The sequence below is a fragment of the Arachis ipaensis genome, chromosome B9 (assembly GCF_059453495.1).
Source record: "Arachis ipaensis isolate K30076 ecotype BB chromosome B9, ASM5945349v1, whole genome shotgun sequence".
Taxonomy (NCBI): domain Eukaryota; kingdom Viridiplantae; phylum Streptophyta; class Magnoliopsida; order Fabales; family Fabaceae; genus Arachis; species Arachis ipaensis.
This window is the reverse complement of record NC_142444.1, coordinates 71,589,808-71,617,437: the sequence shown is the minus strand read 5'-3', so window position 1 is coordinate 71,617,437 and position 27,630 is coordinate 71,589,808. Positions and strand designations below refer to the sequence as shown.

The following is a 27,630-nucleotide window of genomic DNA, read 5'->3' as shown; positions in this document are numbered from 1 at the left end:
AGTACAATAGTAAAAAGTTTTATTTATGCTAAACTAGTTACTAGGGTTTACAGAAATGAGTAAATGATGCAGAAATCCACTTCCGGGCCCACTTGGTGTGTGCTTGGGCTGAGCATTGAAGCTTTCACGTGTAGAGGTCTTCCTTGGAGTTGAATGCCAGTTTGTAACCTGTTTCTGGCGTTTAACTCTGCTTTGCAACCTGTTTTTGGCGTTTAACTCCAGAATAGGGCAGAGAGCTGGCGTTGAACGCCAGTTTGCATCGTCTAAACTCGAGAAAAGTATGGACTATTATATATTTCTGGAAAGCCCTGGATGTCTACTTTCCAACGCAAGTAAGAGCGCACCATTTGGACTTCTGTAGCTCCAGGAAATTCACTTTGAGTGCAGGGAGGTCAGAACCCAACAGCATCTGTAGTCCTTCTTCAGCCTCTGAATCAGATTTTTGCTCAGGCCCCTCAATTTCAGCCAGAAATTACCTGAAATCACAGAAAAACACAAAAACTCATAGTAAATTCTAGAAATGTGATTTTTATTTAAAAACTATTAAAAAATATACTAAAAACTAACTAAATGATACTAAAAACTATGTAAAAACAATGCTAAAAAGCGTATAAATTATCCGCTCATCAGCAACCTACCAATTTGAAAACTTTTTGTTGAACTTGCTTGAAAGAATTTATTTTGGAACATGGTTTTTGAGCTAAGAACACAGGCTTGTGAGATTTGAGCCAAATGGTGTGGTTACATCTTATAACCACTTATTTTCCCTTCTTGTGTGCATTGTTCTCATTCTATGATTGTGATATTTGATTTGTTTGATTCTTTATGTCCATTATTTTGTGTATTCATGCATTTATATGATTGAGGCCATCATTTCATTTAGCTCACTTACCCAAATGGCCTTACCTTTTATCTTCCATTGTTAGCCAATTTGAGCCTATGCTTAACCCACTTTGTTCATAATTTTAGCACATTACAAGCCTTAAAGCGGAAAACAATAAAAGTCCTTAATTTGGATCTTTGATTAGCTTAGGCTAGGGTGTGTGTGTGTCATTTAAGTGTAGGAAATCTTGGAACATTGGGTGAATAAAAGGGTAGTTTTGTATTTTTGTTGTAAATATTGGGAACTGGGTACATGCTCATGTGTAATGAATGTAAAACCTTATGCATTGATGATCTTGTATATAGAAAAAAATGAAAAAAAGGAAAAGGAAAAGAAAAAAAAAGGCAATATGGAAAAGAAAAGAAAAAAATAGAAAAAGAAAGAAACAAAGAAAAAGAAAGATATAAAAGGGGGACAAAATGCCCCAAAGCAAAGCTCAATAAGGGTCAATGCATAAGTGTTGTGAAATGAAAAGGAATACATGAGTATGTGAAAAAGTGAGAAAAATGGGTAGCTAGGTTAGCTTTGAAATTGTATAGGATGTCATAGGTTAGGTGGGAAGTTTAAGCTTATCAAAGAATCAAATTTCAAGCTCACTTAACCATATATGCATCCTACCTTGACCCTAGCCCCATTACAACCTATGAAAATACCTCATGATACTTGTATGCATCATTGAATAAATGTTGATTGTTAGAAGAAGAACAAATCTTAGAGAGCATGATTAGGGGAGAATTGAGAGAATCAACCCTACACACCTGAGCGACTAGAGTGCAAACACTTCCGATGAGAGTTCGATGCTCAATTCCTTGATTCCCGACTTTCATGAGCATTCTTCTTGTAAGTTGGTGCACGAAATTGTGATCTCAGGCAACGGCGCCAAAAACTCTGTACGCACGTCTTAATAAATTGTTTTTCATTCACAACTTTGATACAACTAACCAGCAAGTGCACTGGGTTGTCCAAGTAATAAAACCTTACGTGAGTAAGGGTCGATCCCATGGAGATTGTTGGTATGAAGCAAGCTATGGTCATCTTGTAGATCTCAGTCAGGCGGATATCAAATTGTTATGGAGTTTTCGAAAATAAATAATAAATAGACAGAAAATAAAGATAGAAATACTTATGTATATCATTGGTGAGAATTTCAGATAAAGGTCTAGAGATGCTTTCGTCCCTCTAAACTTCTGCTTTCCTGCTATCTTCATCCAATCAGTCCTACTCCTTTCCATGGCTGGCTTTATGTAAGGACATCACCATTGTCAATGGCTACTTTTCATCCTCTCTAGAAAATGGTCCGATGCGCTGTCACTGCATGGCTAATCGTCTGGAGGCATCACCGTGGTCAATGGCTGCATCCTATCCTCTTGTGAAAATGGTCCAAATGCTCTGTCACAGCACAACTAATCATCTGAGGTTCTCAATCATACTGGAATAGGATTCACCCTCCTTTTGCGTCTGTCACTACGCCCAGCACTCGCGAGTTTGAAGTTCATCACAGTCATTCAATCCCATAATTCTACTCGGAATACCACAGACAAGGTTTAGACTTTCCGGATTCTCATGAATGCCGCCATCAATCTAGCTTATACCACGAAGATTCTGATTAAGAGATCCAAGAGATAATCATTCAATCAAAGGTAGAACGGAAGTGGTTGTCAGGCACGCGTTCATAGGGAATGATGATGATTTTCACGTTCATCACATTCATGTTGAAGTGCGAATGAATATCTTTGAAGCGGAATAAGTTGAATTGAATAGAGAAACAGTAGTACTTTGCATTAATTCATGAGGAACAGCAGAGCTCCACACCTTAATCTATGGAGTGTAGAAACTCTACCGTTAAAAATACATAAGTGAAAGGTTCAGGCATGGCTGAGAGGCCAGCCCCCTAAACGTGATCAATAGTCTCCTAAGATGAACAATAGATTAAAACTGAGACCAAAGATGACTAATACAATAGTAAAAAGTCCTATTTATACTAAACTAGTTACTAGGGTTTACAGAAGTAAGTAATTGATGCATAAATCCACTTCCGGGGCCCACTTGATGTGTGCTTGGGCTGAGCTTGAAGTTTACACGTGGAGAGGTACTTCTTGGAGTTGAACGCCAGTTTGTAACGTATTTTTGGCATTCAACTCTGGCTTGTAACGTGTTTCTGGCGTTTAACTCCAGACAGCAGCGTAGAACTGGCGTTCAACGCCCTTTTACGTCCTCTAAACTCGGCCAAACTATGAACTATTATATATTTCTGGAAAGCCCTGGATGTCTACTTTCCAACGCAATTGGAAGCGCGCCATTTTGAGTTCTGTAGCTCCAGAAAATCCACTTTGAGTGAAGGGAGGTTAGAATCCAACAGCATCAGCAGTCCTTCTTCAACCTCTGAATCTGATTTTTGCTCAAGTTCCTTAATTTCAGCCAGAAAATACCTGAAATCACAGAAAAATACACAAACTCATAGTGAAGTCCAAAAATGTGAATTTAACATAAAAACTAATGAAAACATCCCTAAAAGTAACTAGATCCTACTAAAAACATACTAAAAACAATGCCAAAAAGCGTATAAATTATCCGCTCATCACAACACCAAACTTAAATTGTTGCTTGTCCCCAAGCAACTGAAAATCAAATAGGATAAAAAGAAGAGAATATACTATAAATTCCAAACTATCAATGAAACATAGCTCCAATCAGATTAGCGGGACTTGTAGCTTTTTGCCTCTTGAATAGTTTTGGCATCTCACTTTATCCATTGAGGTTCAGAATGATTGGCATCCATTGGAACTCAGAGTTCAGATAGTGTTATTGATTCGCCTAGTTCAGTATGTTGATTCTTGAACACAGCTAATTTATGAGTCTTGGCCGTGGCCCTAAGCACTTTGTTTTCCAGTATTACCACCGGATACATAAATGCCACAGACACATAACTGGGTGAACCTTTTCAGATTGTGACTCAGCTTTGCTAAAGTCCCCAATTAGAGGTGTCCAGGGTTCTTAAGCACACTCTTTTTTTTGCTTTGGACCTTGACTTTAACCGCTCAGTCTCAAGTTTTCACTTGACACCTTCACGCCACAAGCACATGGTTAGGGACGGCTTGGTTTAGCCGCTTAGGCCATGATTTTATTCCTTTAGGCCCTCCTATCCACTGATGCTCAAAGCCTTGGGATCCTTTTTATTACCCTTGCCTTTTGGTTTTAAGGGCTATTGGCTTTTTGCTTTTGCCTTTTGGTTTTAAGAGCCTTTGGCTTTTTCTTCTTGCCTTTTTCTCTCTTTTTTTATTTTTTTCGCTATTTTTTTTTCTTTTTTTTTTCTGCAAGCTTTGTTCTTTGCTGCTTTTTCTTGCTTCAAGAATCATTTTAATGATTTTTCAGATTATCAAATAACGTGTCTCCTTGTCATCATTCTTTCAAGAGCCAACATATTTAACATTCATGAACAACAACTTCAAAAGACATATGCACTGTTCAGGCATTCATTCAGAAAACAAGAAGCATTGTCACCACATCAATATAATTAAACTAAGTTCAAGGATAAATTCAAAACTCATGTACTTCTTGTTCTTTTGAATTAAAACATTTTTCATTTAAGAGAGGTGATGGATTCATATTCACTACTTTAAGGCATAGACACTTAGACACTAATGATCATGTAGTAAGACACAAATATAAATAAACATAAAGCTCAAAAATTGGAAAACAGGAATAAATAGACAAGGAGATTAAGGAATGAGTCCACCTTAGTGAGGATGGCGTCTTTCTCTTCTTGAAGAACCAATGGTGCTTTTGAGCTCCTCTATGTCTCTTCCTTGTCTTTGTTGCTCCTCCTTAGTGATTTTTGGTATTTCTATCCTCAGTTGCTCCCAATAATTATATGGGAAAAATGTATCCCCTGAGGTATCTCAGGGATCTCTTGATTTGCAGTCAAATGTTCTACCACTGAGCTATAGATCCTTTACATTAATCTCTCCATCTCCCATGACTTGGAGGTGGAAGCTTTTGTCTTCTCTTTTCTCTTCTTTCTTCTTTCTTTTTTTTTTTTTTTTGAGGTTTCTCTGGCCTTAGGTGCCATCAATGGTTATGGAAAAGCAAAATAAGCAATGCTTTTACCACACCAAACTTAGAATGTTGCTTGCCCTCGAGCAAAAGAAGAAAGAATAGATGAAGAAGAAGATGTGGAAAAAAAAACTAGGATTATTAGGAGGGAAGGTGGGGATCCTGTGGGGTCCACAGATCCTAAGATGATCTTGTGAGGTCCACAGATCTTGAGGTGTCAAGGATTTACATCCCTGCACCAATTAGGCATGTAAAATGCCTTTGCATGCAATTCTGGCGTTTAAACGCCGAACTGATGCTTGTTCTGGGCGTTCAACGCCCAGATGCAGCATATTTCTGGTGTTGAACGCCAGCTTCATGCTTGTTTCTGGCGTTCAGCTCCATGCTCTGTTTTGGCGTTGAACGCCAGACAGATGCTCCTTACTGGCGTTTAAACGCCAGTAAGATCCTCCACCAGGGTGTGATTTTTCTTCTGCTGTTTTTAATTCTATTTTTAATTTTTTGATTTATCTTGTGACTCCACATGATCATGAACCTAATAAAACATGAAAAACAATAAAAATAAAAATAGAATTAGATAAATAAAAATTGGGTTGCCTCCCAACAAGCGCTTCTTTAATGTCAATAGCTTGACAGTGGGCTCTCATGGAGCCTCACAGATGTTCAGAGCATTGTTGAGACTCCCCAACACCAAACTTAGAGTTTGGATATGGGAGTTCAATACCAAACTTAGAGTTTGGTTGTGGCCTCCCAACACCAAACTTAGGGTTTGACTGTGGGGGCTCTGGTTGACTCTGCAGTGGGAGAAGCTTACTGTGCCTCTTTTCCATGTTTACAGAAGGATGTCTTTGAGTTTTAAACTCAAGGGAGTCCTCATTCAATTGAAGGACTAGTTCACCTCTGTTATTAACATCAATCACAGCTCTTGTTGTGGCTAGGAAGGGTCTTCCAAGGATGATGGATTCATCCTCATCCTTCCCAATATCTAGGATTATGAAATCAGCAGGGATGTAAAGGCCTTCAACCTTTACTAATATGTCCGCTACTTGTCCATAAGCCTATTTACTGAAATTGCTTGCCATCTCTAATGAGATTTTAGCAGCTTGTACCTCAAAGATTCCCAGTTTCTCCATTACAGAGAGTGGCATGTGATTTATTCCTGACCCAAGGTCACATAGAGCCTTCTCAAAGGTCATGGTGCCTATGGTACAAGGTATTAGGAACTTTCCAGGATCCTGTTTCTTCTGAGGCAATGTCAGTTGATCCAGATCACTTAGTTCATTGGTGAACAAGGGAGGTTCATCTTCCCAAGTTTCAATACCAAATAATTTGGCATTCAGCTTCATGATTGCACCAAGGTACTTGGTAACTTGCTCCTTAGTAACATCCTTATTTTCTTCAGAAGAGGAATACTCATCAGAGCTCATGAATAGCATAAGGAGGTTTAATGGAATCTATATGGTCTCTAGATGAGCCTCAGATTCCTTTGGTTCCTCAAAGGGAAACTCCTTATTGATCACTGGACATCCCAGGAGGTCTTCCTCCTTGGGATTCACGCCCTCCCCTTCCTCTTTGGATTCGGCCATGATGGTTATATCAATGGCCTTGCACTCTCCTTTTGGATTCTCTTCTGTATTGCTTGGGAGAGTACTAGGAGCGGTTTCAGTGATTCTTTTACTCAGCTGGCCCACTTGTGCTTCCAAATTTCTAATGGAGGACCTTCTTTCATTCATGAAACTCACAGTGGCCTTAGATAGATCAGAGACTAAGTTTGCTACATTAGAAGTATTTTGTTCAGAGTTCTCTGTCTGTTGCTGAGTGGATGATGGAAAAGGTTTACTATTGTTAAACTTATTTCTTCCACCATTCTTAAAGCCTTGTTGAGGCTTTTGATCCTTCCAAGAGTGATTTAGGTGATTTCTCCATGATGAGTTATAGGTGTTTCCATAAGGTTCACCTAAGTAATTTACCTCTGCTATTGCAGGGTTCTCAGGATCATAAGCTTCTTCTTTAGAAGCTACCTCTTGAGTACTGTTGGATGCAGCTTGCATTCCATTCAGACTCTGAGAAATCATATTGACTTGCTGAGTCAATATTTTATTCTGAGCTAATATGGCATTTAGAGTATCAATTTCAAGAACTCCCTTCTTCTGAGGTGTCCCATTACTCACAAGATTCCTCTAAGAAGTGTACATAAACTAGTTATTAGTAACTATGTCAATGAGTTCTTGAGCTTCTGCAGGCATTTTCTTTAGGTGAATGGATCCACCTGCAGAAGTATCCAATAACATCTTAGCTAATTCAGACAGACCATCATAGAATATATCCAGGATGGTCCATTCTGAAAGCATGTCAGAAGGACACTTTTTGGTCATTTCCTTGTATCTCTCCCAAGCTTCATAGAGGGATTCACCTTCTTTCTGTCTGAAGGTTTGAACATCCACTCTAAGCTTACTCAGCTTTTGAGGAGGAAAGAACTTGGCTAAGAAAGCCTTGACCAGCTTATCCCAAGAGTTCAGGCTATCCTTAGGTTGAGAGTCCAACCATATTCTAGCTCTGTCTCTCACAGCAAATGGGAAAAGCATGAGCCTGTAGACTTCAGGATCTACTCCATTAGTCTTAACAGTATCACAGATCTGCAAGAATTCAGTTAAGAACTGAAAAGGATCTTCAGATGGAATTCCATGAAACTTGCAGTTTTTTTGCATCAGAGAAACTAATTGAGGTTTTAGCTCAAAATTGTTTGCTCCAATGGCAGGAATGGAGATGCTTCTTCCATGTAAATTGGAATTAGGTGCAGTAAAGTCACCAAGCATCCTCCTTGCATTATTATTATTTTCGGCTGCCATCTCCTCTTCCTGTTCGAAAATTTCTGTAAGGTTATCTCTGGATTTTTTGTATTTTAGCTTCTCTTAGTTTCCTCTTCAGAGTCCTTTCAGGTTCAGGGTCTGCTTCAACAAGAATGTTCTTGTCCTTGCTCCTGCTCATATGAAAAAGAGGGAACAGAAAAATAATAATAATAGGGATCCTTTTTACCCAGGTATAGAGGTTCCCCTATGTGAGTAGAAGAAGAAAAGAATGTAGTGTAAAGAAGGGAAGAAGAGAAAATTCGAACACAGATGGAAGAGGGGGTTCGAATTTGGGTGAGATGAAGTGTTAGTAGATAAATAAATAAATAGAAAGAGATGAGAGAGAAAGAGGATTTTCGAAAATAAAATTTTGAAAAGGGGTCAGTGATTTTCGAAAATTAGGAATGAAAGCAAATTAAAATTAAAAATTGAAACAATTAGTTAATTAAAAAGAATTTTTGAAAAAGAGGGAAGAGATTTTTGAAAATTAGAGAGAGAGAGTTAGTTAGGTAGTTCTGAAAGAGATAAGAAACAAACAAAAAGTTAATTAGTTAGTTGAAACAAATTTTAAAAATCAATTTTTAAAAGATAAGAAGATAAGAAGTTAGAAAAGATATTTTAAAATCAAATTTTTTTTTTGAAAATGATATGATTTGTAAAGATATGATTGAAATTAGTTTTGATAAAGATTTGATTTTTAAAATCACAATTAATGACTTGATTCACAAGAAATCACAAGATATGATTCCAGAACTCAAAGTTTGAATCTTTCTTAACAAGTAAGTAACAAACTTGAAATTTTTGAATCAAAACATTAATTGTTGATGATATTTTCGAAAATATGATGTAAAATTAAGAAAAAGATTTTTGAAAAATATTTTTGAAATTTTCGAAAATAAATAAGAAAAATGAAAAATATTTAATTTTTGAAAAAAGATTTTGAAAAAGATAAGATTTTGAAATTGAAAATTTGATTTGACTCATAAGAAACAATTGAATTTTAAAAATTTTTGAAAAAGTCAATCCAAATTTTCGAAATTTATGAGAGAAAAAAGGAAAGATATTTTTTTGATTTTTGAATTTTTAATGATGAAAGAGAAAAATAAAAAATTGACTTAATGCATGAAAATTTTGGATCAAAACATGTGATGAATGCAAGAACACTATGAATGTGAAGATGAACACCAAGAACACTTTGAATGTCAAGATGAACATCAAGAACTTATTTTTGAAAAATTTTCAACAAAAGAAAACATGCAAGACACCAAACTTAGAAATTTTTTATGTATAGACACTATGAATGCAAGAATGCATATGAAAAACAAGAAAAGACACAAAACAAGAAAATATGAAGATCAAACAAGAAGACTGGCCAAGAACAACTTGAAGATCATGAAGAACACTATGAATGCATGAATTTTCGAAAAATGCATAGAAATTTTTAGAAAAAAAAATGCAATTGACACCAAACTTGAAATTTTCTCAAGACTCAAACAAGAAACACAAAATATTTTTGATTTTTATGATTTTATGATTTTTTTTTTGGATTTTTTCAAAAATTAATGTGAAAAAGAAAATAAGAATTCCAAAATCTTTAAGAAGAATTCCATGAATCTTTCAATATTAGCTTAAAGCTCCAATCAAAGGGTTGGACATGGCTTAATAGCCAGTCAGCTTTAGTATGTAACTCAGATATACTGCTCATTAGTTATCAAATTAACTTGCCTCTATGCTGATGGTTTGGAAGCCTTAGTCCACAAGATTTTAGACATGGCTTTACAGCCAGCCAGGCTTCGACATGCTTCATGAAACACTAGAATTCATTCTTAAAAATTCTGAAGAAAAATATATTTTTGAAAAGATTTATATTTTTTTTTCGAAAACAGATGAGAAATTTTTGAAAGATTTTCGAAAAATTTTTGAAAATAAAACAAAAAGAAAATTACCTAATCTGAGCAACAAGATGAACTGTCAGTTGTCCAAACTCGAACAATCCCCGGCAACGGCGCCAAAAACTTGGTGCACGAAATTGTGATCTCAGGCAACGACGCCAAAAACTCTGTACGCACGTCTTAATAAATTGTTTTTCATTCACAACTTCGATACAACTAACCAGCAAGTGCACTGGGTCGTCCAAGTAATAAAACCTTACGTGAGTAAGGGTCGATCCCACGGAGATTGTTGGTATAAAGCAAGCTATGGTCATCTTGTAGATCTCAGTCAGGCGGATATCAAATTGTTATGGAGTTTTTGAAAATAAATAATAAATAGACAGAAAATAAAGATAGAAATACTTATGTATATCATTGGTGAGAATTTCAGATAAAGGTCTAGAGATGCTTTCGTCCCTCTAAACTTCTGCTTTCCTGCTATCTTCATCCAATCAGTCCTACTCCTTTCCATGGCTGGCTTTATGTAAGGATATCACCATTGTCAATGGCTACTTTTCATCCTCTCTGGAAAATGGTCCGATGCGCTGTCACTGCATGGCTAATCGTCTGGAGGCATCACCGTGGTCAATGGCTGCATCCTACCCTCTTGTGAAAATGGTCCAAAAGCTCTGTCACAGCACGGCTAATCATCTGAGGTTCTCGATCATACTGGAATAGGATTCACCCTCCTTTTGCGTCTGTCACTACGCCTAGCACTCGCGAGTTTGAAGTTCGTCACAGTCATTCAATCCCAGAATCCTACTCGGAATACCACATGCAAGGTTTAGACTTTCCGGATTCTCATGAATGCCGCCATCAATCTAGCTTATACCACGAAGATTCTGATTAAGAGATCCAAGAGATAATCATTCAATCGAAGGTAGAACGGAAGTGGTTGTCAGGCACGCGTTCATAGGGAATGATGATGATTGTCACATTCATCACATTCATGTTGAAGTGCGAATGAATATCTTAGAAGCGGAATAAGTTGAATTGAATAGAGAAATAGTAGTACTTTGCATTAATTCATGAGGAACAGCAGAGCTCCACACCTTAATCTATGGAGTGTAGAAACTCTACCGTTAAAAATACATAAGTGAAAGGTTCAGGGATGGCCGAGAGGCCAGCCCCCTAAACGTGATCAATAGTCTCCTAAGATGAACAATAGATTAAAACTGAGACCAAAGATGACTAATACAATAGTAAAAAGTCCTATTTATACTAAACTAGTTACTAGGGTTTACAGAAGTAAGTAATTGATGCATAAATCCACTTCCGGGGCCCACTTGGTGTGTGCTTGGGCTGAGCTTGAAGTTTACACGTGGAGAGATCCTTCTTGGAGTTGAACACCAGTTTGTAACGTATTTCTGGGATTCAACTCTGGCTTGTAACGTGTTTCTGGCGTTTAACTCCAGACAGCAGCGTAGAACTGGCGTTCAATGCCCTTTTACGTTGTCTAAAATCGGCCAAAGTTGGACTATTATATATTGCTGGAAAGCCCTGGATGTCTACTTTCCAACGCAATTGGAAGCGCGCCATTTGGAGTTCTGTAACTCCAGAAAATCCAATTTGAGTGCAGGGAGGTCAGAATCCAACAGCATCAGCAATCCTTCTTCAACCTCTGAATCTGATTTTTGCTCAAGTCCCTCAATTTCAGCCAGAAAATACCTGAAATCATAGAAAAATACACAAACTCATAGTGAAGTCCAGAAATGTGAATTTAACATAAAAACTAATGAAAACATCCCTAAAAGTAACTAGATCCTACTAAAAACATACTAAAAACAATGCCAAAAAGCATATAAATTATCCGCTCATCACAAGTCTACTTAAACTTCATTTTGATATTTAAATTGGTAGGATTCATGAGTTGTCATGGGACCTTAGCCCTTCTTGTGCATGTATGTCTTGGAGATTGATTTATTTTTAACCAAGTAGGTAGAATCATTTTGCATTTAGTTGCATTCATATAGACAGGTGCATATAGTTTAGGTTGCATTTAGATTAGTTCACATTGAATAAATATTGATACCCTTTGCTTTCTCTTGGTTTAAGCATGAGGACATGCTTGGTTTAAGTGTGGGGAGGTTGATAAACCCCATTTGTAGGGTTTATCTTGTGTTAAATTAGGAGTATTTTGATAACCTTTCCTCACATTTTATTCAATAAAATAGCATGGTTTTATAACTTCTCCTTTAATTGCGCTTAAGTGTGAAAACATGCTTTTAGGTCCTAAAATAGCTAAATTCAATTCACCTTGATTCCATTAGATGCCTTGATATGTTTGTTAAGTGATTTCAGATTTAGGAGGCAAAGATTAGATCAAGGGAATGAAGAAAAAGCATGTATAAATGGAGAACTCATGAAGAAATGAAGGAATCACAGAAGCTGTCAAGCCGACCTCTTCGCACTTAATCGGCCATAACTTGAGCTACAGAGGTCCAAATGATGCGGTTCGAAATGATATAATATTTGTCATGGTTGCATTTTGCATAAGGATGTGCACGCGCACGGTATGCGTACGCGCCGATGGGTGCACACAATTCACTTATTGCAACTCATGGCCAACGATTTTAGAAGCCTTGTGGGCCCAATCCAACTCATTTCTGATGCTATTTAAGCCAAGGATTGAAGGGGAATTGCCATACTTTCACACATTAGTTTACTTTAGTTTAATTTTTGGAGGGAAAGTTAGTTTTAGAGAGGATCAGAATTAGGATTCGGTTTAGTTCAATAATCTAGATCTAGGTTTCAATTCATGCTTTCTTCTTCTTCTACCTCTCAATTCTATGTTGTTACATTCATGATTCCTCTATTATTTTGTTGTAATTTCCTTTATGTTGCTTCTATATTTTGTTGTAGATCTACTCTTGTTCCTTCCATTTTCTTTCAATTCAATATGAGGTAATTCATAATAATTGTGTTCCCTTTGATTGTTGTTATTTATTTCTTACATTCTATTGTTGTTAGATTCTATTTTTATTATCAATTTACTATGCTTCCTTTTTTGCCTTCCAAGTGTTTGATGAAATGCTTGGTTGGATTTTAGCATAGAATTTTCTCCTCTTGGCTTTGGTAGAGTAATTAGTGACGCTTGAGTTATCTAATTCCTTTGTAGATTGATAATTAGAAGTTGCTAATTGATTTAGATACCACTAAAGCTAGTCTTTCCCTTGGGATTTGGCTAGGACTTGTGGAATCAAGTTGATTCATCCACTTGACTTTCCTCCATGATTAGAGGTTAACTAAGTGGTAGCAATGGACAATTATGGTCACAATTGAGGAGGATAACTAGGATAGGACTTCTAGTTCTCATATCTTGCTAAGAGCTTTCTTAGTTGTTAGTTTATTTCTTTTGCAATTTACATTCCTTGTTCCTTAACTCAAAAACCCCCAAATATACTTCATAGCCAATAACAAGAACATTTGTTTGCAATTTCTAGGGAGAACGACCCGAGATTTGAATACTTCGGTTTATAATTTTAGGGGTTTGTTACTTGTGACAACCAAATTTTTGTATGAAAGAACTATTGTTAGTTTAGAAACTATACTTGCAACGAGAATTCATTTGTGAATTCTAAACCACACAAGAATCCATTCATCAGTTGGTCCCTCATAATTGTCAATATATGGTTTGTAGACAAGGATGGTGATCTCAATTTCCATGCCTTAGCTAAGAGTTCTTTTCCTTTCTTTTATTAGTTAATTGTCATTTACTTTCTTGTTATTTACTTTTTTTTATCAATTACCAAATCAAACCCCCCTTGTTTCTTCATAGCCAATAATTGATCACTTCATTGCAATTCCTTGTGAGACGACCCGAGGTTTAAATACTCTCAGTTTTTATTGGGTTTGTACTTGTGACAAACAAAATAAAACTTTGATTGAAGGTTGTTTGTTGGTTGGGACTATACTTGCAACAGAATTATTTTGTGAAATTTCCTAACCGACGATAACCTTCTTTCAAGTTTTTGGCCATTGCCGGGTAATTGCAATGGTGTTATATTATTGGCTATTGTGAATATGTGAATATGTGAATATGTTTTTCTTTTACTTTTTTGTTGGTTTTTATTAGGTTTAGAACTTTGTTGCTTATTTTTGTTAGCTTTTGTTTTTATTTATCACTTTGAATTCTCATCACTTTGGCTATGAGTTTGGTTCTAACTATGTTGTAGGAGATGGAAATTACAATGACAACATGGATCAAGAATGGAACAATCAAAGATGGGAGGAGTCTCAAGGATTTAATCACCCTTCTTAGCAACAACCTTCCCAAATGTATTATGAGCAAGAACTATACCATGATGCATACCAATCCAATAGCTATGGTGGACCTCCTTGTGGTTATCAACCACAACCACCATGTGCCTATGAGCCCCCTCCTCAATATAGTCATCAACTATCATACTTACAAGCCTTATACCACCAAACACCTCCATATGATCCCAATCCATATCCACCATACCAACCACTTTATGAGCCATATGAACCATACATAGAACCACCCCAATTCCACCACCAATACACACAAGAACCACCACCTCCATGCCATTATCAAGATGAACCACCTCCCATGTATGAGAATTTCTAACCACATAATAAATTCCTCTTTCCACCATAACCCTCCATGGAAGAATACCCATATCCATCAATCCAAGAGTAATATGATCCCACCTATGTTAGCCAAGTGGAACAAGGGCCAAGGGATCATCTCAAGGAAGCAATGGATCAGTTTCAAGCAATCATCCATCAAAAGGAGCAAGAGGAAGCACAAAGGATGAATGAAGCTATCGAGGCTAACCTTGCCAAAATTAAAGCCAACTTGGACTCATGGAATTCATACCGTAGACAAAGCATCTCCACGGATGAATGTGAGAAATCAACCGAAGAGAAGAGCATGAAGGAGATTTTAGATCCCAACATGAGAACAAGGAGATGGAGTATGTCTTGCAACAAGTGGAAGGGATGGAGATTGTTAAAGAAGAAGAAGTGGTTGAATACCTAGGCGAAGTTGAACAAGAGGTGGATTCCAAGCTTGAAAACGCTTCCACACCAAGTAATATTGTTGATGAGTTGGTGGAAGTTGTTGAACCTTCTTCCATTGAGCTTGAATTTGATGTTGAGGAGGATCATGTACAACCTCCTAGGCATATTGTTGATAATGAAAGATTGGAAGAAGTTGAGCAAGAAGCAAGCCGCACCATTGAAGATGATCCCACACCAACCAATGTGCCATTTGAAATTGTTGAACCTTCCTCATTGTTATGTAAAATTGATGACAAGGAGGACCGTGCATAACCTCCGACGCATGGCTTGAGCAATGAGGGATGTATAGAAGAAGTTGGTGAGCAAGGAATTGAAATTGAAGAAGCTTTCCAAGAGATAGAGATAGTCAAAGAAGATCACAAGGGAGTGGAACTTGCAAGATCATTGGGACCACCCCTTCCTAAGTCACATCATCCATCCTTTCATTCAAGTGGGTAAATTTCTTATCCCTAAGCTTTAATTTTCCACTTCAATATGGTTTGCTTGAGATGGATGGACAACTTAGAGCCCTTTGTGGAATCAAGAGAAAGAGAGAAATGGTTAGTGAGTGGGAATACCAATCAAGGTTTATTACGGTTGCATGCTCAAAGTCCAAATTCAAGGATTGGTGTGCCTCTCAATTGCTCAGACATAGGAGGATGTTTGGTTATCTTAATGAGAATTATAAGAGCTTGCCACCCAATTAGAATTATGATGATCAACTTGAAGATGGGTGTAGAAACAAGATTTGGGATCTGAGATTATATGAAGATCAATTTTGGGAGCCCTTAGCTTGTGTGGAACTTCATCAAAGCTTGGTGCCATTGATTTTGAAATTTGGAGCTTACTTGAAATCCAAGCACTGGTGGAAGTTCAAGGAAGAGTACAAGCACAAGCCACCTTGACAAGGAGCCTCCCAATTGTCCAATTTAACGACAATAAATAAAAGTTCTAAGTGGGAGATACCCTACCATGGTAAACTCCTTCCATTCTCTTGTATATATAATCAATGAATGAATTGAGTTGCCATTGTTAGGTAGTTTTCTTCTTTGCATATTCTTGTTTTAGTGTTTTGGTTGTTAGTTCGTTTGATTAGATTTATGCCTTAAGTTGTAGGTTAGTTGTTTGAATTACATTTTTATTTGAATTGCCTCAACTTCCATGAGCAACAGAGTGAAGGATGTCAAGCTAGTGACAATAAAAGAGCGCTTGTTGGGAGGCAACCCAACCGGAGGTAACTATCTTTTCATATCTATTTCAATAAAAAGGTTAAGTAGTTTTATCTATAATGCAAGAAGCTAAGTTTGGTGTTGTACACCAAAACAATCTAAAGGAGAATGCAGGATTCTAAGTTTGGTGTTTCACCAAAATCCCATTATAAAACACATTCTCACTCTCTGCATAATGCTGGCTTCAAGCATGTTGGATGAACTAGTTAACTATTCTGCTGTTTCTTAGTTTTCAGTTTTATTGCTTTTGAAAAAGAAGAAGAAAAGAAAAAAATTTATCACACATGGTTAATTTGATGCATGAAAACCATTGGCAAGGTACTAAGTTTGGTGTTCCCACACCAAAGTAAGTTCAAAAGCCCACAAATAAATCATGCATGCTAACCATTTTTCAAGTGCTTGGGGAACAAGCAACTTTCAATATCATTGCAGAGGTCCATACAAGCTTTTGGAAGGATTAAAACATCATCAACCAAAGAAACAAGAGATGAACCTGAAGGCCAGCAATGATGATGATGATGAGAAGAAGGAAAGCAAGTGAACTCCAAAAGGTTGTATTGTTAAGTGATTATCTTACATCAAACACTGCTATGATTGAGAGTGGTTTAGTTTCCCTGATTATCTGTCTGTTTAGCATAGTTTCTTTTCTGCAATTCAATAAGCAAGATGCTTGATCATTCACAACATTTTTCTCTTCAAAACTTGTTTGCACTCAATGTTCAAAAAAAAATTGCATCACTCAAAAGTTCTTTGAAAGAAGGATTAAGGAATTAAACAATTTTGAGGCAAGCAAAAGATTAGGAGAAGTGGTGGTTCTAGTTGTATGATTATGTATTGAGGTTGCATGCTTGTGAAAACTTGCATGGGAGCTCATAGGCGGGACATGAAGTTCAAAGAAGTATTGTGGAGATTCTCAAAAATTTATTGATCCAAGAAGCAGCAAACAAAACAAAAGAAAGAAAAGAAAATACAAAAACAAAAAGAACATGGCCCAAGGCTCTGAGCATCAATTACTAGGCAAAAAAAAAAAAAAAAAAAGAAACAAAACTCAAAAAGTTGTTAGCCTAGTAAATGCTTGTGGTTGAGCTGTGTCAAGGAAAGAGGCTTGAGCAAGTAAATCCTTAGGGGTGCTTTAACACCTAATACCTTAAAACCAACTGGTTTAGGAGTATTGATTGAAAGCTTATCTAAAGAGCTGCTTTGAGACATGACACTTAGAGTCAAGGCCAAAGCACAGAAATTATAAGCTGCTTCAAGGTGACTACATATAAAGAGATCTCCATGATACCATTTGGATGAAAATCCTAAGACCTAAGACTCCCAATATGTGAGGACTAGTAAGCACTGAAGCCCTTGCTTGAGCATATGATTTAGAATTTACCCCACTGTTACTTGATCACTTCACTCACAGGACCTTACAATTTATTCTTCAATCCGTCTTAATTGAAAGAACCTCTGAGCATAATTCATTTCTTGCTTGGGGACAAGCAAGCTTTAAGTTTGGTGTTGTGATGACAAGTCATCTTAGCCTAGTTTCACTAGCCTTTTTCTTCTGTTTTCATTTAGTTTTATGCACTTTCTTGCATTATAAATTAGCCATTTGAATTGGAATTGCATGGTTTCCTTAAATCAATCAACCACCTTTTAATTGGTACAAAATCATGAGGTTCAAGCCAACTTTAGTTGATAATTAATTGATTTATAAACCTTGTGAATTTTGTGATACTTTGATTGGTTGTTTTGATTACTTGTAGGTGAAGAAAGGAAACAAAAGGTGTGCCAACATTATGGAAGAAGGTTGCAAGAATGGGTTTGAGAAAATGGAATTCACGTTTGAGCTAACGTTTACCTCAAACGTCAACTCAAACGTGAGTAGCAGTTGAAGAACACCCTGGGAAAAGCCAACGTTTGCGCCAACGTTTGCCTCAAACGTGAGGTCAAACGTTGGCTCCAAAAGAGAAGAGAATTGAAGCTCCTGGGAAGGCAACGTTTGCGCCAACGTTTGCCTCAAACGTGAGGTCAAACGTTGGCGCCAAAGAGAAGAGAAATGGCATCCCTGGAGGCAGCAACGTTTGAGCCAACGTTTGACTCAAACGTGAGGTCAAACGTTGGCTCCAAAAAGAAGAAAGTTGGCATCCCTGGAGGCAGCAACGTTTGAGCCAACGTTTGACTCAAACGTGAGGTCAAACGTTGGCACCAAACAGCATGAAGGGGCATACTTCAAACAAGAATAACTTGAGTTGTAGATGTCCAATTGAGGTGATTCCAAGTGGGTTAGAAAGCTGACATTCAGATCCTTCCAACCATATATAATAGTCTCTATTGGGCACAAAATTGGCAACACAACAAGAGGACAAAGTAGACCCCAAGAAGCATACAAGAAGGGAGGTCCACGTTTGAGCTCACGTTTGACCTCAAACGTTGAGCCAAACGTGGATGACAGCATCATTGGCCTAGCTGCATAATTTTACTCAAGTAACGTTTGAGTCAACGTTTGCCTCAAACGTTGGCTCAAACGTGAATGGTTCATGGCTTGGTTCACTAATGGATTTTCTCCCAACACCAAGAGCAATCAACGGAGGCCACTATCAACCCAATTCCATCAAGGCTAAAGGCCCAATTCAAGGCTCAATAATCATTTGAAGAAAGTGTATAAATAGCTTAGGATTTGAAGTTTTGGGAGAGCTTTTCCTTTGAGAGTTTTCTTTAAACATTTTCATAAGCAGAGAGCTTTTGGTTTTTGAGCATTTTGAGATTCTGAGTCTTGGGTGTTGAAGAATTGAGAAAATTCTGTCTCAATCTCACCTTGAGATCTCTTTCTGTTTTGATTTACTGCATCATTGAGAATTTGCTGTTTCACCTCTTTTCTTCTACTGCTGGATCTTTACTTTTCTTGCAATTAAATTCTCAATTTGGATCTAGGAAGGTATTGAGATCTAGACTTGGTTATCTAGTCTCTTGGGTCCTGAGATCTGGAGTTTTCATTTTAATTTCTCTGTTGAACACTTCTGCAAGCAATTTACGTTTCTAGTTGAGATCTGTTTCATTTTAATTCCTCTTTTACTTCTCTACTTGTTGAGATTTACTTTTCTCTACTTAATTTCTGCAAATCCAATTCCAAATCTCCTTTACAATTCAAGTCATTTACATTTCTTGCACTTTAAGATTCTGCAATTTACATTTCTTGCGATTTAAGTTTCTGCAATTTATATTTCTTGCACTTTAAGATTCAGCTTATTTACTTTCTTTGCTCTTTAATTTTCTGCAATCTACCCCTCTCCCTTTATTTTCCATGCAATTTAAATTCTGGTAATCACAAATCACTCAACCAACTTTTGATTCGCTTGACTAAATCAACCACTGAACTAAAATTGCTCAATCCTTCAATCCCTGTGGGATCGACCTCACTCACGTGAGTTATTATTACTTGATGCGACCCGGTGCACTTGCCGGTGAGTTTTGTGTCGGATCGTTTTCCGCACATCAGACGGTGCAAACTTTAAGTGTGGGGAGGTCGAGAACCAACCACCGTGGGTAACAATTTCTTTTTCCAACACCTATTCTTAATTTTCTTTGTTAGTTAGTTGTTGCATTGCATGATAGATTGCATGTTAGTTAAAATCCATACATATTTTACCACTTCTTTCTTGTTAGGACTACTTGGTTGAAGTGATGATTTCTTTTCAAGAAAACTGTTTTAGGGCACCCTACCAATTTGAATAAAAAAAATTGAGTTGAACTTGCTTGAAGGAATTAATTTTTGAACAGGTTTTTGAGCTAAGAACACACAAGCATGTGAGTTTTGAGCTTAATTGCATGGTTACATCATATAACCACTATTTTCATTCTTGTGTGTATTATTCTCTTTCTATGATTGTAATCTTTGATTTGTTTGATTCTTTATGTCCATTATTTTGTGTATGAATGCATTTATATGATTGAGGCCTTCATTTCAATAGCTCACTTACCCAAATAGCCTTACCTTTTATCTATCATTGTTAACCAATTTTGAGCCTATGATAAACCCCTTTTGTTCTTAATTTTAGCACATCACTACCCCTAACTGAAAAACAATAAATGTCCTTAATTTGGATCTTTGATTAGCTTAGACTAGTGAGAGGTTTATCATTCAAGTTTGGAAAAATTGGGAACATTGGGAGAGATAAAAGTGTGTTTTTGTATTTTTGTTGAAGATCTTGGAAATTGGGTACATACTCAAGCATTAAATATGTAAAACCATATGCATTGATACGTTTGTATATATTTTAGTAAAAAAAATGATAAAGAAAAAGAAAAATAAAAAGAAAAAAATATATAAGAGAAAAAAAAAGGGAAAAAGAAAGGCAATAAAAAGGGGACAAAAATGCCCCAAAGCAAAGTAATAATAAAATTGCATATGGAATGTGAATTAAAAAGAATGCATGAGTGTGTGAAAAGGTAAAAAATGGATAGCTAGGTATTGTATTAGAGTTGTATAAGTTATTATATGTGTTAGGTGAGAGCTTAAGTTAATCAAGGATTCAAATTTCAAGCTCACTTGGCCATATATATCCTTACTTTGACCCTAGCCCCATTAAAACCTATGAATAAGTCCTCGTGATAAATGTATGCATGCATTGAATAATTGTTGATTGTTAGATGAAAAAAATATTGGAAACCATGATTAGAAGAAAATTGAGTGAATCAACCATATACACTTGAGCGACTAGAGTGGATACACTTCTGGTGAGGGTTCGATGCTCAACTCCTTGTTCCTGGCTTTCACAAGCTTTCTTCTTGCAAGTTTATTTATGCTTCATTTTGATATTTGAATTGGTGAAATTCATGAATCATCATACTATGATAGCCCTACATGTTCATATATATTCTGGGAGATTCATTTACTTTTAACCAAGTATGTAGATGCATTTTGCATTTAGTTGCATGCATGTAGATAGGTGCATATAATTTAATTGCAATGAATAAATGTTCATACCCCATTTCTTGCCTTTCTTGGTTTAGCATGAGGACATGCTTAGTTTAAGTGTGGGGAGGTTTGATAAACCCCAATTTTGTGGTTTATCTTGAGTTGAATTTAGGAAATTTTATCAACTTATCTTATATTTATTCAATGAAATAGCATGGTTTCATTAAATTCTCCTAATTGTGCTTAATGGTTAAAAACATACTTTTTAGGCCTTTAATTGGTTAAATTTAATCCACTTTGATTCCACTCGATGCCTTGATATGTTTGTTAGTGATTTCAGGGTTAAAAGGTAAGGAATGGATAAAAGGAGTAAAGAGAAAAGCATGCAAGAAGGAGAATTCATGGAAAATAAGGATTTGGAAGATTCAAAAGTGACGTGTGATGCCAGGGCATCTTGGCCAGTTTCACTGACCTTTTCTTTACTGTTTTTAGGTTAGTTTCTTGCATTTCTTTAGGAAATAAGCTAGTTTTGGGTAATTATTCACTTATGCCTTGACTCAAGCACACATTGTGCATTTTACATGATTTCATGAGGATTTTGCATAAGTTTAGTGACAAATATTATGTTGCATTACTCATGACTTGGACTGGAGCTTTGATGCACTTTGTTGCTTGATTTCAGGACCAAAAAGGAGCAAGAAAGGGGAGGTAACTTGCAAGGATTAATGAGAAAAGTGATTGCCAATAACACTCTCAAAGAAAGCCATCAATGCCCACGTTAGAGAGTCACGTTAACCAAGTTAACGTGAACTCTAACGTGGAGAAGAGAAGATGAGCCAACGTTAGTGACACTCAACATTGTCACTAACGTTGGCAATCACTCATAAGTGGCCACGTTAGAAGCCACGTTAACTAGGTTAACGTGGCCTCTAACGTTAAGGGGGAGGGAGAGAAGCCAACGTTAGTGACACTCAACATTGTCACTAACGTTGGCCTATGGTGCTAAGTACCACGTTAACTCCCACGTTAACTTGGTTAACATGGGAATTAACGTAGAGGATGAAGAATTGTCGACAACGTTAGTGACACTCAACATTGTCACTAACGTTGATGCAACCACACAACCCCCAAGAGTCACGTTAACCTCCACGTTAACTTGGTTAACGTGGAAGCTAACGATGAGAAATGAAAGATGAGCCAACGTTAGTGACACTCAACATTGTCACTAACGTTGGGATGGCTAAAAGATGGCCACGTTAGAAGCCACGTTAACCTAGTTAACGTGGACTCTAATGTGAGACCCAGGGGCACATTGGAATGTTAGTGACAATGTTGAGTGTCACTAACGTTCTCGAAGGTTAGCAAGGACCACGTTAGAAGCCACGTTAGCCTAGTTAACGTGGGCGTTAACATGAAACAAGAAGGGGCACACTGGAACGTTAGTGACAATGTTGAGTGTCACTAACGTTCTCGAAGGACTAACAAGGTGACGTTAAAAGCCACGTTAACCTAGTTAACGTGGGTTTTAACGTAAGGCAAAGGGGTGCACTGGAACGTTAGTGACAATGTTAAGTGTCACTAACGTTCTCGAACTTATATTCTCACTAAATATTAACACCCCTAACGTCCTGAGCTGAAGTCTCTGCCCACTTAGCACTTTCTCTCTGCAAGTAAAGCCAAGCCCAAATGAAGAAAAGAACTGCTTCAAACTCAAGATCCAAAGGCCCAAGACATGAAGAGTAAACTAGAAGCTGAGAAGAGTAGTATATATAGGAGTAACTTTGAATTGTAAAGGAGTTCTGGAGGCTGAAGAACCACTCTCTGTATTTACTTTCTTTGCAATTTCTAGTTTTATGATGTATTCTCCATCTTTGTTTTTATTTTCAAGAGCTATGAACAACTAAACCCCTTTCATTGGGTTAGGGAGCTCTGTTGTAATTTGATGGATCAATACTAATTTTCATTGTTCTTCTTCTATCTTTCCTCTTGATTTTACTTGAAAGCTTTCGATCTTCATCCAATTGAGTAGTTATCTTGGAAGAGAAGTTATTCAAACTTGGATCTCTTTTGAACCTTGGAAGAGGAATGAAGAGATCAAGCTAGAAATGCTTTCTCATGCTGGACCAAATTGGGTTTGGATGGGTATGTGACTGTAACCCTCTCAATACTTGGTTTGGGAAATGCATGTGGTATAATCAGTGACCATACTTCATCTCTTCTCATGAGCAATTGACCAAGGAATTGGCTATTGATCAAGATTTGAGAGATTGAATTGCAAGGAATTGTAATTCAATCACTTAAGATTGCCAAGGAGATCAATGAGTGCATTGATTGAGGAAGAGATGAAAATGAACTTGATCCGGAGAATTGCAACATCTCCTAAGCCCAATGAACTCCCCATCTCTAATCTTACCCATTCTCTTTAATTTCTGCGATTTACTTTTATGAGCAAATCCCCCATTCCCATTTACAATTCTGCAATTTATTTTCAGTCATTTACTTCCAGTCCTTTAATTCTAGCATTTACTTTTCTGTTATTTATATTTCCGCCATTTTATTTTCTGCAACTCTCAACCCAAATTCTGGATTCGCTCAACTAGAACATTCTTCTAATTAAAGTTGCTTGATCAATCAATCCCTGTGGGATTCGACCTCACTCTATTGTGAGTTTTTACTTGATGACAACTTCGATACACTTGCCGAAGGGAGATTTGTTGAGAGACAAGTTTTCCACGCATCAAGTTTATGGCGCCGTTGTCGGGGATTGATTGTGCATCAACAATGATTAGATTGGAAGATCACTAGATTGAGCATTTTATTTTGTGTATTTCATTTTCTGTTTGATTGATTTGCTTTTTGTTTTAGTTAAACTTCTTCCCTTCTCCATCTACTCTTTTGTTTTTCTTTGTTATTTTCAATTCTGTTTGCTAACCCACTAACTATTTGATATATTGCATCACCCACAACTAACATCAATTCTGACGTAAATACTGTCTGCACCTATCTTCTCTGCTTGTACTTGTGGGTTGTATGACAGGGAGAAGAAGCGGGGCTTCAACTTCCTTTGATTCTGAACCAGAGAGAACCTTCCTTAGACTAAGGAGGGAGGCAAGAAGAAAACGAGTAGTTGGTGCTGAAGAAGAGGAGGAACAGTTTGAGGAATACTTTGAACCAAACATGGAAGAAAACATGGAAAATCATCATGAAGAAGAGACTCACAACCATGGCAGAGGAGGTGGAGCAAATCATGCTGGGGAGGATAGAAGAGTTTTGGGCTCTTACATTAATCCAAACCCAGGCAATTGCGGAAGTAGCATCCAAAAGCCAACAATCCATGCCAACAACTTTGAACTTAAACCACAGCTCATCACCCTTGTTCAGAACAATTGTTCATTTGGAGGAGGTATTCAAGAAGATCCCAACCAACATTTGACCACCTTCCTGAGAATATGTGACACAGTGAAATCTAATGGTGTTCATCCTGACGCCTATATATTGCTCTTATTTCCCTTCTCACTCAGACACAAGGCAGCCAAGTGGCTGGAATCCTTCCCAAGGGAGAGCTTGACAACTTGGGAGGATGTGGTGAACAAATTCTTAGCAAGATTCTACCCTCCTCAACGAATCAATAGGCTGAGAGATGAGGTTCAAACCTTCAGGCAACAGGATGGTGAGACTCTGTATAAAGCATGGGAGAGGTTCAAAGACTTAACAAGGAGGTGTCCACCTGACATGTTCAACGAATGGGTCCAGCTGCATATTTTCTATGAAGGGCTCTCTTATGAGTCAAAGAAGGCAGTAGATCATTCATCTGGAGGATCTTTGAGCAAGAAGAAGACCATTGAGGAAGCTATAGATGTTATTGAAACAGTAGCAGAAAACGACTACTTCTATGCTTCCGAAAGAGGGAACACAAGGGGAGTGATGGAGCTAAACAATGTAGATGCTCTGTTGGCCCAAAACAAGCTCATTACTCAGCAGCTGGCTGACCTCACCAAGAAGATGGAGATGAACCAAGTAGCAGCAATCTCCACTTCATCAACAACACAAGAAGGAGTAAACCAAGAAGCAGAAGGGAGTCAGGAGCAAGCCAACTACATTGGGAATTCACCAAGGAAGAACTATGATCCATACTCCAAGACATACAACCCTGGATGGAGAAATCACCCGAACTTTGGGTGGAGAAGTGAGCAAGATCAAAACCAAGACCAGAGACGTTCCAATTCCAACAACAATGCAGCTCACCAATAATTCACCCAGAGGACATCTCAACACCCCCACAACAACAACTCTCCACACACTTATCAAAACCAAAACAGCACATCAGATCCGAACCACTCATCAATTGATGACAGGCTTTCTAAGATTGAAACATTCATTGAAGGAATATGCAGAGACAATCAAGACAGTAAAGCATTCATAGAGGAAGTGCAGTCAAACATGCACAATCAAAATGCTGCCATCACAAAACTGGAGACACAAATCAGCTATCTTTTTAAGCAGTTTCCGAACCACAACTTTTGCTATGATACCCATTCAAGCAAAAGGGAGGAGTGTCAAGTTATCACACTTAGGAGTGGAAAGGAACTGAAGGAACATCCCCAAAAACCACTAGAAGAAAGCTCAATTGAAAAGGAAGAGGAGCAAGATGGAATGCAACCCCCCATGCCAAGTTTGCAGAAAGAGAAAAGGATACCCCAACTCAACATCTCAAGAGCTCCATACCCCCAGCTATTGAAGAAAAAAGAAGATGACAACCAGTTCTTGAGATTTTTGGAAATCTTCAAGAAGCTACAAATCAACATACCATTTGCTGAAGCCATAGAGCAAATGCCACTTTATGCCAAGTTTTTGAAGGAGCTAATGACTAAGAAAAGAAGCTGGAAGAACAATGAGACTGTGATACTAACTGAAGAGTGCAGTGCTATCATTCAGCATAAACTACCTTAGAAACTGAAGGATCCTGGGAGTTTTCAGATCCCTTGCATTATAGGAGAAATCACAGTAGAAAAGGCTCTTTGTGACTTAGGGGCCAGCATCAATTTGATGTCAGTAGCTATGATGAGAAAGATGAAAATTAAGGAGGCTAAACCAACAAAAATGGCTTTACAACTGGCAGACCGATCGTTCAAATTCCCTCACGGGATAGTGGAGGATTTGCTAGTAAAAGTAGGAGATTTCATATTCCCAGTAGATTTTGTGGTGCTGGACATGCAGGAAGACGCCAAAACCTCCATCATTTTGGGAAGGCCATTCTTGGCTACTGCTGGAGCTGTCATTGATGTTCAAAAAGGTGACCTCACCCTTAGATTACACAATGAAAAGATAACATTTAATGTGTTCAAGGCCATGAGTTATCCACCAGAACAATTGGGGGAATGCATGAGGTTAGATGCACTTGAGGATGAAGTGCAGGAGAATTTTGAAGAAGATGAACCTGAAGAGAACGAGAGATTGGTGGAGGAAGAATCTGAATCAAGTGAAGAGGTAGCTACAACAGAAACACATATGCCAGATGCACCAAAGGAAGGGAGCGAAAAATCAGAAGCACCCAAACTTGAACTCAAAGCACTGCCACCCACTCTCAAATATGCATATCTAGGAAAAAATGAAAACTACCCAGTGATCATAAATTCATCCCTCAGTCAAGATCAAGAGGATGAGCTACTCAAGGTGCTGCGGGAGCATAAGGATGCCATTGGATGGACCCTTGCTGACTTGAAGGGAATCAGTTCAGCCATATGCATGCATAAAATACTGTTGGAAGATGACGCCAAGCCATCCATTCAATCCCAAAGAAGGCTGAACCCAATCATGAAGGAAGTGGTGCAGAAAGAGGTTATGAAGCTTTGGCAAGGAGGAGTCATATACCCAATTTCGGACAGCCCTTGGGTTAGCCCCATACATGTCGTACCGAAGAAGGGAGGGATCACTGTGGTTACCAATGAGAAGAACGAGCTCATACCTACAAGGACCGTCACAGGATGGCGGATGTGCATAGACTACAGGAAGCTAAATGAGGCTACACGAAAGGACCATTTTCCCCTTCCATTCATGGATCAGATGTTGGAAAGACTTGCAGGGCACGCTTATTATTGTTTTCTCGACGGTTATTCAGGATACAACCAAATAGTGGTTGATCCAAGAGACCAAGAGAAAACTTCATTTACCTGTCCGTATGGAGTGTTTGCCTATAGGCACATGCCATTTGGGTTGTGTAATGCCCCTGCAACTTTCCAACGCTGCATGCTTTCTATCTTTTCAGATATGATAGAAAAATTCATTGAAGTTTTTATGGATGATTTCTCGGTGTTCGGAGATTCTTTTCCTAGTTGCCTACATCACCTCGCCTTGGTATTGAAAAGGTGCCAAGAGACCAATTTGGTCTTGAACTGGGAAAAATGCCACTTCATGGTGACAGGGGGAATAGTCCTTGGTCACAAAGTCTCTCGCCAAGGCATTGAAGTTGATAGAGCTAAAGTGGAACTTATTGAAAAACTACCCCCACCCAGTGATGTCAAGGCAATTAGAAGTTTTTTAGGGCATGCTGGTTTTTACAGAAGATTTATTAAAGATTTTTCAAAGATAGCCAAGCCCTTAAGCAATCTCCTTGTGTCGGATACACCATTCATCTTTGATAAAACCTGCATGCTAGCATTTACACATTTGAAAAAGAGGTTATCCTCTGCTCCTATCATTTCCCCACCTGATTGGAATTTACCATTTGAATTGATGTGCGATGCATCTGATTTTG

At 37.8% G+C, this 27,630-nt stretch overlaps 2 non-coding genes across 2 annotated transcripts; one reads left to right on the top strand and one right to left on the bottom strand.

Moving 5' to 3' along the window:
- Window positions 1–7,281: 7,281 nt before the first annotated feature.
- On the top strand, window positions 7,282–7,389 carry LOC148545019 (small nucleolar RNA R71). Its single transcript, XR_015901127.1, has one exon. It is a non-coding gene; the product is annotated as a small nucleolar RNA R71 (small nucleolar RNA).
- A 17,117-nt stretch (window positions 7,390–24,506) lies between these two features.
- LOC148545018 (small nucleolar RNA R71) lies at window positions 24,507–24,610 on the bottom strand. Its single transcript, XR_015901973.1, has one exon. It is a non-coding gene; the product is annotated as a small nucleolar RNA R71 (small nucleolar RNA).
- Window positions 24,611–27,630: the final 3,020 nt, after the last annotated feature.